A 13,821-nucleotide genomic window follows, 5' to 3' on the forward strand; every position below is an offset into this window, starting at 1 on the left:
ACTGGATAAATTCTGTTATAAATATGGGTAAAATTTATGATGGAAGGAATAAACAGGGAGTGTTTTGAGCAGGAAGAGATTAACCTAATGACAATAATAGTATTATTTATTTTCTAAGGTTAGCATTAAAATCACCCTTTAGATTCTAATGCGGGGAGAAGGTAAATATTATTAGTGACAGAGGATCCAGATTGCTCAAATCCAGTGGTTGATGGCCAGTTTCATCTCTCTCCAAATGTGTATACTTACCTCGGCCTGATAAACATATATAGGGCTTTTTGCCCAAAATGTCGATTTTTCCTGCTCGTCGGATGCTGCCTGACCTGCTGTGCTTTTCCAGCACCACTCTAATCTAGACCCCCATATATACAGAAGAGCCCAAAATTGGAGTGTTGCCTTTCAGTAGTGTTTGAAAACAGTTCTATTCCAAAAGGGTGTTTGAAGCTTAGGAGTGTCTCGCCAATTGTAGCTGATGCTGGGTTAATTATCGACTTTTAAATTTGAAATTGTTAAATATTAAGCAGGGGCGAAATCAAGTATATGGAGTTGGCCGCAAATTGGCCATGAATGACTGAGCAGGCTTGAGGACCCTACTTCTGTACCTGCGTTCTAAATTCTCAGGATTTCCTGTTGAAATGTTCAAAACAATTTTCCAATTATGTTGTTTGCAGAAGAAATGGTGCTCCAGTTTCTTCCCACAGTCCAAATATGTGCAGGTTAGGTGAATTGGCCATGCTAAATTGCCTGTAGTATTAGGTGAAAGGGTAAATGTAGGGAATGGGTCTAGGTGGGTTGCTCTTCGGTGGGGCGGTGTGGACTTGTTGGGCCGAAGGGCCTTTTTCCACACTAAGTAATCTAATCTAATCTGATGCAGGCAAGTGGAGAATGTTCCAACACAATCCTGATGTTGTCTATAAGGCACACAAACAGACATTGGGGAATCAGGGGTTTGGGAAAACTGAGATTGTTCTCCTTGTAGCAAAGGTAATTGAGGGGAGCAGAGAGACAAGTGCTTACAAAACATATACATTAGGATGTTAAACCTTACACTCATCAACTCATCATAAAAGGATTACTGGACACATATTGAAGATTTCGGGGAGATCTATTGACAGGGTGGTTTGGTTCAAAGGAGAATTTTTATGCAGAAAATGGAATTGAGCTGGAACAAAATACTCACACACAGTGCAAATATCCAGGTCCTGATGAATGGAGTAATTCAATCAGAGTTTGGCTTTACAATTACTGGGATTCCCATCTGAATATCCACCTGTAGTATCCTGTCATACAAGTTTTTAAAATCTGTCACCGTCAGTTCAGGTTAGAAACTCACACAATCCCCTCCTCCTGGTCCAGGATGACTGGACACATTACCCCTTGTGGAGGTCAGCAATCAGTTCAGGGGGAAATCTGTGTGGGTTTCTATGAGTTTCCACCTTGGGACTTCATGGGACTGAACAGGACAGATGTTTGACACATGGGAGAGAATGTTCCAAGGGTCAGTGAGATGTGGAGAGCAGGATTTGCTTCCTTTTCTTTCCTTCCGTGCTGCCGCTGTGCCTCATCAATAAGACATGGGGAGCGAAAGGCTCATGCAGCTCGATGGGCAAGTTGTCTCCATTCTGACCAATGGGCAGCAAGATCCTCCCAGTCATTCCAAAGAGTCTCTCTGAAGACAGCAACTCAGCATGCTTCCCACTGTCCTGTGCTCCCTGGAAAGATTTAGAAGAATGAGGGGGGAATCTCCGAGAAAATGTAGAACAGTAAACTTCCAAAAGGATTATAAACTGTTTACAGAAACGGATTTGTTGGAGAAGTGAACACCAAATTGGCAAATGGAGCATAACTTGGGATAATGTGAAGTTGTTCATTTTGGAGGAGGTAATAAAAGAACAGAGGACTATTTAAATGGTGGAAACTGCAGAAAGCTGCAACACAAAAGAGACGAGGAGATAATTGTGCAGGAAACACAGAAAGCTAGCACACAGTTACAACAGGTCATCAGGAAGGGAGATGAAACGTTGTTCCTTGTTTGAAGGGATTTGCAGTATAAGAGTTTGGAGTATATACCTGAGAGCAACTTTATAAAGTGCGAGTGAGACCACATATGCAGTAATGAGAGACGTTTTGGTCCCTTTAGTTAAGGGAATACATCACTTCATCGGAGGCATTTAGAGAAGATTGACTGGGATGATCCCTGGTTTGCAGGGACTCTCTTTTAAGAAAAGGCTGAAGAAGTTGGGACTCGACTCACTGGATTTGGGGGAGAATGAGAGGGGATCTTATTGAAACATATAGGCTTATTAAGGGGCATGACAGGTTAAATACTGAGAATATGTGTCCCATCATGAGGGAACCTGGAACCAGTCTCTGGGTCAGTTGCAGAATCAACGGTTCTGTTTTAGATTTGTCAACTTTAATGCAACACAGATATGGGTAAGGGGTTTCAATAGCAATGGACCTGGAGAAAAGCAACATTTTAGAGATTGGAGTTCCTGGTGTTTGCGATTATGTAGATGTCTGATCAGAAGATCACCTTGGGGTCAGAATATGAGAGCAATATTGTGAAGAGTGTAGTTCTGCCTCTGGCATTTCCTAGTGAGAGGGAGGGGCTCAGAGTAAGGGAAAGGAATTTATAATAGCAACTGAAGGCAATGGGTTGAACCATGCAGTGTTTCATTGGAGCAAATTGCAGCCAATTGAGTGGTAACCAGTTTGATGAATGAGTAACAGTGGAGCAATGGAGAGGGATGATAGGGAGAGAGAGCTGGGCAATGTCAGTGTACATGTGAAACCAATACGATGTCACCTCCTGGCAGTATGTAGGTGAGATACAGGAGGGGACAAAGATAGATCCTGATGGACACTACATATGAGGAATTCAGAAAGGAAAGGGAGAGTGGAGATGGAGCAGGATTTTCCAACAACCTTGAGGTTAAATATTAGTTCTTAGCAGAATTGGAGAGAAGGGCATAACCAGAAAAGACAGACAGAACAAGGAACAATATTTGTGAATTGGGGAGGGGGAGTGATGAGGAGGGGCCCGACTCCAAAACTGCTATTTCTACATCAGTGACATCACCCAACTCCACCCTAGTCTCAGCTCATTTACTGAAATACTCGTCCATCCCTGTGTTATCTCCAGATTTCGTTATCCAAACACAGTCCAGGCCAGCCTCCCACATTCAACTTACATATAAGCTCAAGAGTATCTGAAATCCTACTGCCCAAAGTGCTCACTTGTACTAAAGCTTGTTGATCCATCAAAAGGCTCCTTTAACAAGAAACAATTTAAAATTCTCTCCCTTGATGTAATTCCTGGCTGTGAACATCCATGTCTCCTTGCACCACACAACCTGTGAGACCCTGATAACTCATTTTCTTTCAGACTCCCAAAGATGCATTTATTCATTGCTTCACCAGTCTGGCTGTTTCGACACGGTCAAGGCAACACAGTCTGGAATTCGCACCCTGACCCTCTCAGACTTGCTTTCCTCCTTTAAGGTATTCCTGAAAACCTGCTCATTTGGCAATACTTTTGATCACCTGACCTAATATCCCCATCTGTGGCCTTATGTCAGAAATTCTCAATTTCTGTGAAATTACAAAAATTATAAAAATACAAACTGTTGTTGATTTGCACACATATTGTCAACTCTTCACTGGCGCTGAGTGAATAATCTGTAACATCTCTTACCCAAGAACATTGTGGGATAACCTTCACCACACGAACTGCAGCTGGACAAGGAAGTCAAACATCACCCTCTCCACAGGCAATGGGACTTTGCCATTAATCACTGGTGTCTGTGGAGAGAAAAACACAGTTGATATTTCAGGGAGTGCTAAATGCATTACAGGAAATGAGAATGTTGCAGAATTTGATGGTCAGAAATGGAAGGAAAATGCACTCTTTTGTTGAAAAGAAAAGAATTATTCACTGGCAAAGATACTGTGGAAAGTTTAGTCCATTTAGAGAGCAGCACATTGTCAGGGGTTGGGCAGCAGAGGAAAATTAACTTACAAAACGTCTGTGAAAGTAACAGTAAATAATAATAAACAAACCAAACAGCCTGTGCCCAAAGACTTGAACTCCCCTTCCCGCTCCACCAAGAACATGCAGGTCCTGGGCCACCTCCACTGCCAAATGCCAGGCATCTGAAGAACGCCTCTTCTGTGTTCAGATCCTCCAACCACATGGGATCAATGTGGATTTCACCAGTTTCCTCATTTCCACTCCCCCCACCTTATCCCAGAACCAGCCTTCCAATTCAGCACCGCCCTCTTGACCTACCCTACATGTCCATCTTCCTTCTCACCGATCAGCTGCTGCCTGACCTGCTGTGCTTTTCCAGCATCACACTCTTTGACATTGAAAATATACTGACTCTGAGACTGTGTAAATCCTGCCCTATCACTCCCTGCCAAGGAAGGCTGCGCATGCGTCCCCCTACAGCTTGCCCCTCACAAAGTCGACGGCCACACACGTGTCCCGTGGATCACTGCCCCCAATAAAGATGGCGGCAATCACTCACACCTTTCACCAGTTTCCAGTTTGCTACAAACATAGGCCTGGGATTTTCAAATTTGTGTTCTCCGATGTGCACTAAGTTCTGTAAAACGTTTCAGCCCATTCCATTAAAATTTCCTTCACTTCCTGGTCAATAGGTCTTTCCATAACCGTGCCCTGCACCTTCACACGTTCCCAATGGCTTGGTCCCAACAACACTGTGCTGCCAGTGAAGCTTATCACGTGGTTGAGTACAGCCACGCCCCTCATTCACTCAGATTAGTTGGAGGACCTACCGGCACTGCCTGGTCCTCCAGTCCCATCCCCATCGTCTTCTTGGTCTTGCACTGAGATCAATCACCAGAGGCCCATTGTGGGCTGGAGCATGCTCAGTACTTCCTGCTTTTGCTGCTGTTCATCAGGTATAAAAGAGAGAGGGCTCAGCCCTGTTTCTCCTAATGTCAGACATTAACAACAACGACTTGCATTGTGTGGAGCCTTTTACACTGACAAATCTCCTAAAGTGATTCACGAATGATAGAAACGTTGATTAAAGAGAACAACTTTAACATACATCTTTGAGGAGTACAGAGGGGGTTAGGAAGGATATTGAAGAGTTTATTTTTTAGATTAGATTATTTAGACAAACCGTCTAAAGAGCAACCCACCCAGACCTATTCCCCTACATCTAACACTACGGCAATTTAGCATGGCCAATTCACCTAACCCGCACATTTTTGGACTGTGCGAGGAAACCGGAGCACCCGGAGGAAACCCACGCAGATACGGGGAGAATGCGCAAACTCCACACAGACAGTTGCCTGAGGTGGGAATATAACCCGGGTCTCTGGCGCTGAGAGGCGGCAGTGTTAACCACTGTGCCACCGTGCCGCCCATCTGCAGCTGTCCTCTGCAGCTCCAATCATAGAGTGACGTCTGTGGGGAACAGCTTACAACGGAGGCAGATAGTGGCTAACCATAATTTAGCAACCCCATTTCCTAGCCCCCGACCCCACACACCAGTCCTTGTTCTCACAGCCTGCCATTACACACTACCTAAGGTTAGCCACTAACAGTCTCCATTAACAGCTAGTCGCCCTCCCCCAGCCAGATCGTTATCGATTCCTTTATCCAGCTCTTCTTCTCGCTCTATCCCCACCTATCCTTTACTCCTTACATCCTCCCCTAAACCCTACCTTCTGCATCTAAACCAACATTTTTTCTCTCAGTATCAGTTCTGAGGAAGGGACACCGGATCTGAAATGTTAACTCTGATTTCTCTTCACAGATGCTGCCAAACCTGCTGAGCTTTTCCAGAACCTCCTGGTTGTTGTTTCTGATTTACATCTCCCGCAGTTATTTTGGTTTTAATTGACCGGGAGTTTGTAATTCAGGTCCAACAGCCTCTGTCCCAGTCTCTGCTGTCTCTCCCACCCCCACCCCCACCCCCACCCAGTGACACTGCACCTGCACAGCTCATGGACGTGTGTCATCTTGCTGGCCACACCCCTAATTCACTCCCATTGGCTGCAGGACCACACAGACTCTCCTCCCATTGGTGTGGAGCTGCTGTCAATCAGCCGGGCCCCATTGTGATGAGAGTGGAGGGCTCCTCCCTCTCTCTGCCCTGGAATGAGCTTCATCATTCACAGTGAATGGGGCAGTATCACAGAGCACAGGGCCTGGGGGCTATTCAGCCCATTGGAGCTGTACTCTCTCCCTCTGGAGATGCTGCAAGTCTGTCCGAATTCCCCTCCTATTTGCCCACAGCCCCCAAATCTTTCCTTCAAAATTAAAATTCCAAGTCTATTTCAGAAAACCTGCTGAATCTGTCGTTAAGACTGTTCCAGATGCTCAGAACTTATTGAGTAAAATAATGTTCTCATTTTCACTTTGTATTATTTGCCAATTACTTGAAAGTAGTTACTAAAAGTTGTGACAGTGTGAACAATTCCTCTCTCTCCGCAAATTCAATATATTGGAACCAAATCTGCACCAGGTCAAAATCACTGCTTCACCTTCTCAGCTCCAAGGACAATTATCTGTGCTGCAGCTTGCTCTCCTCAAAAGAGGAACACATCTTAGTTTATTAACGTCATAGACATGTACAGCACAGAAACAGATCTTCGGTCCAATTCGTCCATGCCAACTAGGAATCCTAAACTACTGGAGTCCCATTTTCCAGCTATTGGCCTGTATCCATCAAAACCCTTACTGTTCACGTACCCAATCGGATGCCTTTTAAATGTTGTGATTTTATCAGCCTCTACTACTTCATCTGGCAGCTCATTCCATACACACACCACACTCAGCTTGAAAACGTTGTCCTTAGATTCCTTTTAAATCGTTGCCCTCTCAACCATGTGCTCTAGTTTTGGACCCACCTAACCTGAGGAAAAAGAACCCCGGCTGCTCACCTTATCCATGCCCCTCGTGATTTTATAAATCTCCATGAAATCACCTCTCAGTCTTGGACTCTCCAGGGAAATTAACCCCAGCCTATTCAGCCTCTCCCTGTAGCCCAAATCCTCCAAACCTGGCAACGTTTTTGTAAATCTTGTCCGAACCTTTTCACGTTTCACAACATCCTTCCCAGAACAGGGAAATTCAAACTGAAAACAGAATACGAGAAATGGCTTCATCAATGTCTTTTAAATGTTGTAATTGTACTAGCCTCCACCCCTTCCCTTGGCAGCTCACTCCAAACATGCCCTGTCCTCAAACTGTCCAATTCTGGCAAAGTCCTTGCAAACAATTTCTGAAATGTTTCAAGTTTCACAACATCATTCCTGGAACAGGGAGATTGGAACTGAAAAAAGAATTCCAGAAGAGCCTTAATCAATGTCCTGTACAACCACAACATGACGGAGAGCATAACAAACGCTCCATTCACTCCCTTGCCTACCTGTGACTCTACTTTCAAGGAACGATGAACCTGCACTCCAAGATCTGTTTGCTCAGCAACATTCACCAGGACCTTACCAGTAAGTGTATAAGTCCTGCCCTGATTTGCCTTTACAAAATCCAACAGCTAACATTTATCTCAATTGAACTCTATCTGCCATTCCTTGCTCCACTGGCCCATCTGATCAAGATCCTGTTGTATTCTGAACTAACCCTCTTCGCTGTCCACTACACCTCCAATTTTGGTGTCTTGTGTACAGCGACTAATCATACCTCATATTCACACACAAGTCATTTATTTAAGGACCCAATAATCGATCCTTGTAGCACACTGCTGCTCACAGTCCTCCAGTCCACAAAGCAAATCTCCATCATCACTCTCTGTCTCCAACCATCAAGCCAGTTTTGTACCCAAATGGCTTGTTCTCCCTTCATTCCATGTTATGTAACCTTGCTAACCAGTCTGCTTTGTGGAACCTTGTCGAATGTCCATATAAACAACGTTCACAGCCTGGTTTAATCAATTTTCTTTGTCACTTCAAAACATTCAGTTAAGTTAGTGAGACACGATTGTGCACGTACAAAGCCACATTGACAACAGGAGAAAGTGAGGACTGCAGATGCTGGAGATCAGAGCTGAAAACGTGTTGCTGGAAAAGCGCAGCAGGTCACGCAGCATCCAAGGAACAGGAGAATCGATGTTTTGAGAAGGGCTGACACCCGAAACGTCGATTCTCCTGTTCTTTGGATGCTGCCAGACCTGCTGTGCCTTTCCAGCAACACGTTTTCAGCTCCACATTGATAACAGTCAATGATTATTCCTTACTTTTTCCAAACAGATGGATATCCTGTCCCTCAGAATCCCTTCCAACAACTTGCCTGCCACTGACTTCAGGCTCACTATTCTCTTGTTCCATGGCCTCTCCTTACCACCTTTTTTAAAATAATGGCACCTCACCTGTCACTATCAATGATACAAATACCTCAGGAGAGGCCCAACAATCACTTCCCTCGATTTCGAGACAGTTCCAGGTTACATCTGATCATGTCCCAGGGCTTTATCCACCTTGATGCGATTCAAGACATCCAGTACACTCCACTCTAACATGGATACTTTTGAAGTTCTCTCTGTTTATTTCTCCAAACTCTCGAGCTTCCATATCTTTCTCCAGTAAAAATGACGTGAAATATTTGCATATCTTTCCAACCCCCCAGTGGTTCCATAGACAGCCTCGTTAATCTTTAAGGGGTCCTATTCTCTGGTCCAGTTCAACTTTTGTCTGTGATATATTTGTTTAAACTCTTTGGATTCTACTTAAACCATTTCCTGAAGCTATTTCATGTAAAACAGCATCAGCAGCAAGCAACAGAGCTAAGTGATCCTACATCCAATGGAACAGATCGGAGCTCTGCAGTTCTGCCACACCCAGTTGTGAACGGTGATGGACATTTAAACAACTTACTGGAGGAAGTATCACAGATATCCTCACCCTTACTGATGGAGGGGTCTCACACACCCATGCACCAGATAAGACAACAGCATTTGCTGCAATCTTCAGCCAGAAGTGCAAAGTGGGATGATCCATCTGAGCCTTCTCCAGTGGTTGAAGCCAGTTTCATTCAGTTTGAATAACATCAAGAAATGGTTAAGTAGTGCAAAGGCTATGGGCTCTGCCAATATTCTGGCAATCATACTGATGGTTTGTGCTCCAGAACTTGCCACCCACCGAGCCAAGTACCGCTCCAGCACTGGCATCTACCGACAATGTGGAACATTGCCCAGGGATGGTCAACACAAAAACACAGGGCAATCCAACCCAGGCAAGTTCCATCTATCAGTCCACACTCGATCAGCAGTAAAGTGATGGAAGATGTTATAAACATGGCTATCAAGCAGCAGCTGCTCAGCAACAGCCAGCTGAATGACACTCATTTTAGGCTCCACCAGGGCCACTCAGCTCCCGATTGTGTTACCGCCCTGATTCACAATCTGACAACTAACTGAATCCCAGAGGTGAGGCGAGTGTGACAGCCCAGTGCCACTCCAAGATCACTATTTCTAGCTGATTCTACCCTTGTCTCAGCTCACATACTCTCATCCACCTTGTGTTATCTCCAGACTTCAGTATCCAAACACACTCCTGGCCAGCTTCCCACATTCAACCTCCCTGTAATCTTAAGAAAATCTAAATTTCTGCTGCCCAAGTACTCCCTCGTACCAAAACTTGTTGATCCATCAAAAGGCTCCTATTCATAATCAACAACATAGAGCCACAGAGATGTACATTATGGAAACAGACCCTTCAATCCAACCCATCCATACCGACCAGATATCCCAACCAAATCTAGTCTCACCTGCCAGCATCCGGCCCACGTCCCTCAATTTAAAATTCTCACCCTTGATTTAATTTCTGGTTGTGATCATCCCTTGCTCGCCGCATCACACATCCTTGAAGACCTCAACAACCCATTCTGTTCGAGACTCCCAATGATCTGTTAATTCATTACTTCACCTGTGTGGCTGCTTTTATAGTTGCCAAAGCAACATTTTCTGAAATTCGCAGCCAAAACTTCTCAGGTCTGCTTTCCTCCTTTAAGACATTCCTCAAAGCCTGCTTATTTGGCAATGCTTTTGGTCACCTGACCTAATATCATCAGTCTCTGACCTTATGTCTAAAGTTCCCAATAATATTTTGGTGAAATTATAAGCAGGATAATAAAACTACAACCTGTTCTTGATTTGGACATTACCTTCAAATCATCACTATTGCTGTAATGAATACTCTGTAATGTCTCTTACCCAACCACATTGTGGGAGCACCTTCTCCACACAAACTGCAGCTGTACACAAAAGTCAAACATCACCCTCTCCACAGGCAACAGGGCTTTGGCATTAATCACTGGTATCTGTGGAAGGAGAAACACAGCTGATGTTTCAGGGAGTGCAAAGCGGATTACAGGGAATGAAAGTGGTGCAGAATTTGATAGTCAGAAATGGAAGGAAAATACACTTGCTTATTGGAAGAAATAATTCTTGAATGTCAAAGATTTTTCAGAAAAAAATTAATAAGTAGCACATGGTCAGGGGCTGGGTAGCAGTGAAAAATTAACTTACAAACATGTCTGTAAAAGTAATCGTAAAATACTAAACAGACCAAAAATACACCCATTGTTCGATACTGAGCAAGCTAGATATTGACAAAGTGGTCATAAGGCAGCCCAGAGATGAAGCAGAGTTGTATAAGCTGTTATGATCCCACAGTCATAGAGATGTATAGCACCGACACAGACCCTTCGGTTTAACTCATCCATGCCAGCCAGGTATCCGAACCTAATCTATTCCCATTTGCCAGCACTTGGCCCATATCCCTGTAAATGCTTCCTAATCAGATCATGTGTCTATTTAGATGCCTTCAATGAGTTTTAATTGTACTAGCCTCCACCACCTTCTCTGGCAGCTCATTCCACAAACTGCATGAAAGAGTTTTCCTTTAGGCCCCTTTGAATTTTTGCCCCGTTCACCCGAAAGCAATGTCCTCTACTTTTGAACACCACTACTCCAGGGAAAACATCTTGTTCATTTACTCTGTTCATGCTCCTCATGATTTTATAAACCTCCATAACATCACCACTCAGCCTATGGCACTCCAGGGAAAACAGCCCCAGCCTATTATGCCTCATCCTGTAGCTCAAATCCTCCAACTCGAACAACATCCTTGTAAGTCTTTTTTGAAACCTTTCATGTTTCACAGCACCCTTCTGATAGGAGGCAGGCCAGAATTGCACACAATATTCCAAAAGTGGCCTAACGAATGTCCTGTACAGCAACATGACCTCCCACATCCTATACTCAATGCTCTAACCAACAAAGGGAAATACACTGAACACCTTCTTCATCATCCTATCTACCTGCAACTTGACTTGCAAGGACTATGAATCTGCAGTCCAAGGTCTCTTTGTTCCACAAGCGTCTCCAGGGCCTTGCCATTCAGTGTATAAGTCCTGGGCTGAAAAACGTGTAGCTGGAAAAGCACAGCAGGTCAGGCAGCATCCAAAGATCAGGAGAATCGACGTTTCGGGAATGAGCCTTCTTCAGGAATCCTGAAGAAGGGCTTATGCCTGAAATGTCGATTCTCCTGATCTTAGGATGCTGCTTGACCTGCTGTGATTTTCCAGCAACAGTTTTCAGCTCTGATCTCCAGCATCTGCAGTCTTCACTTTCCCCTAGTGTATAAGTCCTGCCCTGACTTGCTTTTCCAAAATGCAGCACCTCACATTTATCTAAATTAATCTGTATCTGATCAATATCTCACTGGAACCTGAGGTGACCTTCTTCACGATGCACAATAGCTCCAATTTTGAATGACCTGCAAACTCAGTTACAATAGCAAGTCATTTAAATGAATGACGAAACAAATCCAGAAATAAACATCCATTTCTCCGAGTTTGAACGTGCTCTGTGTAAATCCTGCCCAATGACTCTGTACCAGAGAAAGGCTGCACCTTGCCCCCTACAAAGATGGCGGCCGCGCACGTGTCCACTGAATCGTTGCCCCAAATAAAGATGCCAGCACTCACTCAGGCCTGCAGCCCCGTTTACTACAAACACAGGATGGGATGTTCAAATTTGTGTTTTCCGGCGTGCACAACATGTTTGTAAAACCTCTCCGCTCATAGCAACACAGTTTTTCTCCCGTTTCCCTCTGTTTATTTATTTATTTCCTTACCGTATCCTTTCGCTCCATTACTTCCTGAGAATTCATCACAGCGACTCTCCTCCACGCGCGAGGGTGATCACGTGGTTCTGCCACTTGTTCACTTTGATTCGTTGGAGGACCAACCTCCCGCCAGGTCCTCCAGCTCCGCCCACCGTCCTTTCATTGGTCCGGTGCTAACATCAATCACCCGGGGTCCCTTTGTTGGCTAGAGCATGCGCAGTGCGTCCTGCTTTTGCTGATATGTTTGGTAATGTGATGGGAGAGTTTACTGAGATGTACAAACAATGACTGCAGATGCTGAATTCCAAATAATGGATTAGTGGTGCTGGAAGAGCACAACAGTTCAGGCAGCATCCAACGAGCAGCGAAATCGACGTTTCGGGCAAAAGCCCTTCATCAGGAATAAAGGCAGTGAGCCTGAAGCGTGGAGAGATAAGCTAGAGGAGGCTGGGGGTGGGGAGAAAGTAGCATAGAGTATTCTTGTAGAGAGAGGAGGAAAACTTCTTCAAGGCAGACATCCTTGCAAGAGGATTCACAGTTGGGTTAAAATCAACAAGGTAAAAACAATACCTGCAGATGCTGAAAACCAAACACTGGATTAGTGGTGCTGGAAGAGCACAGCAGTTCAGGCAGCGATTTACTGAGGGGAAGGATACCTTTGTGTGAGCTCTGCAGTAGATTTCCTTTATTAATGGAGGGAATTGCCTTCCTACTCACGACTGGATAGCTGTGATTGATGAAACAATGCCAAATGAACCAATACATAAACACCATTTTCACAATATCTGAGATCTTCAGCACATTGTGTCACACTCTTCTTTGGAGATAAAAAAAAGCATGAAATGGAGCCTCAAGGAATCGGAGCAGGAGTAGGGCATTCATCCCCTCCAGCTTGTTCCCCCCATTCTATCAGATCATGGCTGGGTCAACCCACATCTCAATACCACTTTTATGCTTGATCTGCATAGCCCTCAACTGCTCAATATTTCAAAAATCCATCTGTCCTCTTTTAGAATAATTTGAGATAGAATCATAAATTCCCTACTGTGTGGAAACAGGCCCTTCGGCCCATCAAGCCACACAACCCTCTGAAGAGTAACCCAACCAGATCCATTCCCCTAGCACATTTAACTTTCACAATTGTTTGGGCTAGAAAATTCTAGCCATTCACTGAGAGAAAAAAATTCTTTACATTTTTTACAAAATGAATGCTCCCTTATGCACTCTCCCCTGGTTTGAGACTTTATTGGTGCTAGAAGATCTAGTCAACATCTACCCTGCCAAGCTCCTCAGAATCTTGTTTCCATAAGATCGCCCCTTATATTATGTGGGTGGCACAGTGGTTAGCACTGATGTCTCACAGTGCCAGAGACCTCGGTTTAATTCCTGCCTCACGTGACTCTCTGTGTGGAGTTTGCACGTTGTCAGCGTGGCTTTCCTCTGGGCGCTCCGGTATCCTCCCACAATCCAAAAAAAAGTGCAGGTTAGGTGAATTGGCAATGCTAAATTGCCTGTAGTGTTAGATGAAGGGGTAAATGTAGGGGAATGGGTCTGGGTGGGTTGTGCTTCGGCGGATCGGTGTGGACTTGTTGGGCCAAAGGGCCTGTTTCCACACTGTATGTAATCTGTTTGTTGAGATTCTGTTGTATATTGACCTAACCTGTTTAGCTATTCTTGATAGGTCAACCTTTT

General features: G+C 44.5%; 1 long non-coding RNA gene across 4 annotated transcripts in view; it reads right to left on the reverse strand.

Annotated features, from left to right (window-relative positions):
* The window catches only part of LOC140488927 (uncharacterized), a 34,067-nt gene extending 21,865 nt beyond the window's left edge, over positions 1–12,202 (reverse strand). For 2 of the 4 annotated variants that reach the window (XR_011963062.1, XR_011963061.1), the window contains exons 1-2: positions 12,139–12,202; positions 3,698–3,804 (exon numbers count right to left, since the gene is read on the reverse strand). This is a non-coding gene — a long non-coding RNA (uncharacterized lncRNA). Of the gene's footprint in view, positions 1–1,180; positions 1,428–3,697; positions 3,805–12,138 lie in introns of those variants that run through there. The other 2 variants (XR_011963060.1, XR_011963059.1) reach the window with 1 other exon arrangement.
* Positions 12,203–13,821: the final 1,619 nt, after the last annotated feature.

The sequence above is a fragment of the Chiloscyllium punctatum genome, chromosome 18 (assembly GCF_047496795.1).
Source record: "Chiloscyllium punctatum isolate Juve2018m chromosome 18, sChiPun1.3, whole genome shotgun sequence".
In the NCBI taxonomy this organism is placed as follows: Eukaryota; Metazoa; Chordata; class Chondrichthyes; order Orectolobiformes; family Hemiscylliidae; genus Chiloscyllium; species Chiloscyllium punctatum.